Source organism: Ctenopharyngodon idella, chromosome 7 (genome assembly GCF_019924925.1).
Source record: "Ctenopharyngodon idella isolate HZGC_01 chromosome 7, HZGC01, whole genome shotgun sequence".
In the NCBI taxonomy this organism is placed as follows: domain Eukaryota; kingdom Metazoa; phylum Chordata; class Actinopteri; order Cypriniformes; family Xenocyprididae; genus Ctenopharyngodon; species Ctenopharyngodon idella.
The window spans coordinates 34190418-34194024 of NC_067226.1; the positions used below are offsets into that span (position 1 = coordinate 34190418).

The 3607-nt window shown below is 36.5% G+C and overlaps 1 pseudogene; it reads right to left on the reverse strand.

The window, feature by feature from the left end:
- Positions 1-480: 480 nt before the first annotated feature.
- On the reverse strand, positions 481-3349 carry LOC127516083 (uncharacterized; annotated as a pseudogene).
- Between the last annotated feature and the right edge of the window lie 258 nt (positions 3350-3607).

The window sequence follows — 3607 nt, forward strand, 5'->3', positions numbered from 1 at the left end:
TCAATATCCCAGAGTGAAAGCGCATGCGCACTGTCTCATACGCAACACACACAGTGCCACCTGCTGACCACTCCAAGAAAATACAGGTAACCACTGTTTATCATAACTTAATACACTGAACATAATGAGAATAATAAAATAATAAATTTTTAACATGCAAGGAGAGATATAGATTTCAAGGTTAATTACCACCCGGTTACATATACTCAGAGATCAGACTCTGGGTGAGATCAGACCACTACATGATGACTGAATCACCAATAAATAACTGATCAGATTTTCTTCTCGCTGCTTTTGCTATAACAAATGTGCTTTAGATTCAGTTACAGCAGCCAAAGAAAAACTAAAGTTAAAAAGTCAAGGGTCAATAGCCCAACTAAAGCAAACACTGCCCTCCATCACGGTGACTTCAAACTTCAGCATTTTCAGTAAAACATCAACATCAAAAAGTTTTGTATAAAAGAAATAGTCAAACTCGACTGTAATAAGTGAAAGCTAAGATCTACAGAGATCTGTTAGTGTTTAATGTTCTGTTGCTGCCAGTCATGTTTAAAGCTTATTTAAATAAGGAGATTTTACTTTAATTTTATGTTTTTTGTTTGGCAGCCGTTGCTGCCAGTCATTTGACCATTTTATCATCTATCAACTGTTTTGTTGTTGTATTAATTACAGATTATTTTGGTAATTTTACATAGATTTGTATGTAATTAAAAAAAAAAAAAAAAACAGAAAAATACTGTCTAAAAATACAGTAATTTTTCTGTTTAAAAAATGTGAATTATTGTCATTTGTCTTTCATTTTTATTCCTTCTGTGCAGAGTTATAAATGGAAGGTCTTATTGAATTTCACAATAAATTTTAAAAAGCAGCCAAACAGAGTGTGGGAAACGAAAAGTGGGCTGCCTACACAAAACCTGCATGGGCCTAAAGGTACAAAAGTTGCTCTGGGCCTGAACGGGCTGGCCCACACTGGGCCATCATGGGCTTAATGTGACAGTCCGCTAGTGTGGGTGGCTCACTGTGAGCCCAAAGCTGTGGGCCTTGTCTGGGCAAGCCCGCACTGAGTCTGTTTAGGTTTGGTGTGGGCTGGCCCTAGCCCACTGTGCCTGCAAAAAGCCAGCATGGGCCCTGCAGGGGCATGATTGCAGGGAATGTCCAACCTGCCCCAAACTTCACATGTTTGATAAGAGTCCTGGCCTGAAGACTTCTACATGCAAATATTAATTTAGTCAGAGCGCCACCTGTTGGCAACAGGGAATGGCATGCTTTACACTGTAATTCACTTCCTGAAACACATTTAAATATGCCATGAAGTACCAAACACGCTAGAAACATGTTAAATCATGCAACACAGTTCCCAAATGGTATTTAAAAGATCTGTTTTTATTTGGCTATGGAATTACATAATCATCAATTTTATTTTTTGAATGAAAAAAAAAAAAAAAAAAAACTGTTAGTAAGTGCAGCCATTTCTAATGATTTCACTTGGTATGACAATAACAGTGATGATTGCCTATAGCTTACAACAGTGCTGATTACCTTAACTTTTGTACAGTGTTGGTAATTCATTGTGAAATTTTTGCTGCCATATTTCTGAACTTAATCCATGAAGTTTAAAATAAATTTAAAATGTTTATAGAGTACTTAAGTTAATTATAATAAAGTGCAAATAAGCAACCAGTCTAAAAAGATTTTGTATAGTTAGTAATTTCATAATGGAGCTAATCAAAACCTTGTTTAAGTGAATTATTATCTATATTCTACACAATGTAAAGCCCCTTTGTTTTTCGGCTCTTCTCCAGCTTTCCTCAGGTCCTCCAGGTTCTTCATCCATTCATCTTTTCCCTCCTCCTTCAGTCTGGGAATCAAGAAATCCAGATGTTGAAGAGTGAGAGCACTGTCTGATTTTAATGCAGTATTACATACACTCATGATGCTGCAGCAGTTTGGACTTTTCATTTTGAATCTTCTCCAGATCACTCTTCAATTTTTCTTCTGTTTTTGTTTTATTTTCAGACTCTTTAATGTTGCTTTCAATTTCCTTTTTAGTATTTTCATATATTTGTTTGTCAAAGCTGATTTCAGGCTTTTTACCAGTGTGTTCATACTCCTGTTTAAGTGCATTAAATGTCATTTCAACTTCCTTTGTCTTTGTTACATATTTGCTACTTGCTCTAATGTGTTTGCTATAAAGACATTTCCCTGGACACACAGTGCAGTGTTCGTTTTTCATGACCTTAGACCGTAAGTAACCTACTGCACTGCTCCAGTTATTCTCATAACAGTTTTCCTGACAGTCGGGGCAGCAGGTTACATTTCTTTTCCACCACCATTCATTTTCAGTGGAATTTTTTTTTCTTTGAAAACTGTCTTGACTGTAAACTTTAAGTTCTTACATTTTTCAATCTTGTCTCTGTTCTGTCTGAGGGATTCCTGAATCTGATTCAGTTCAGTTTTTAGCCCCTTCTCATTAATTTTGATTTGCTGCTTCAGATTAGAGACACAAGCCTCAAGTTGTTTTTGCTCATTCTTCAGAACAACTGATGTTATCTGAACACTTTTTCTGTTCTTTTCTTCCAGGAGTGTGAAGAACCGATTCATGCTTTCATCTCCCATTTCCCATGAAGATTTCAAAATACTTGTATACCGTTGAATTCTTTTCTCTTTCTGTCGGTTGTTGAATAAGAAGTGAACAGGTTCATTGTCTTCATCTCTTCTGCAGGGTATTTCTGCTTGCTTAATGGCATTGAGGGCATTTGTTGGAGGTCCTCCATGTGAGTATGTGAATAGAAACACTATGTTGTTCTCTATATCTTTACCAAACAGACAGAACTGAGTGAAATATGTAAAACTCTTTTCCAGAGAGCCGATTCTGAGACACCTTCATCACAAAACACACTGCATCAATATAATGAATCCCATCCTCATCTGAAAATAATCTGACCAGATTATCAGAAATTTCTCTGTCTTTCTCATTTCTTTCAGTGTTTGTGTATCCAGGAGTGTTAATGATGGTCAGAGATGTTGGTTTCTCTTCAACAAACTCCTCATAAACCGTGATCTCAGATGTCTGGGATTGTTCTTCAGTTTCTTCTGTGATTTTGATAAAACTCTTGATCCTCAAACTTCACTCCCAGTAAGTAGTTGATCATGGTGTTTTTCCAGCACCGGTTTCTCCCACTATCAGTATGACTTTGTTCTGCTTGTTTCTGTCTCTTCGTCCATATGTCCATCATCTGACCTTTTTCTCAGTCCCATCAATATATTTTCTTTCTGTGTTCAGACAGTAAATTGCTGGAGGACCTGGATTAATGACAGTGGCTGCATGCCATGATCTGCATAAGGGAGAATGGATTCAGAATCAACATGGTAATTTAAATCAGCTATTTATGAATCTAATTGTCTAATAGGGCATGATATTTTATGAGTGAGGATATTGAAGTAAAAGGATACTGAATTGACTGTTTGTATGCTCTATCAACAGTTTATAAGCTCTATCCTTATTTTGCAACGCAGAAGTAAGCTATTTTCTGTGATTGTGTGAGACTTCAGATTCATTAGTGCCTCTAGGTAAATGACTAAGAACGACAAAATTCAGTAAACAGAA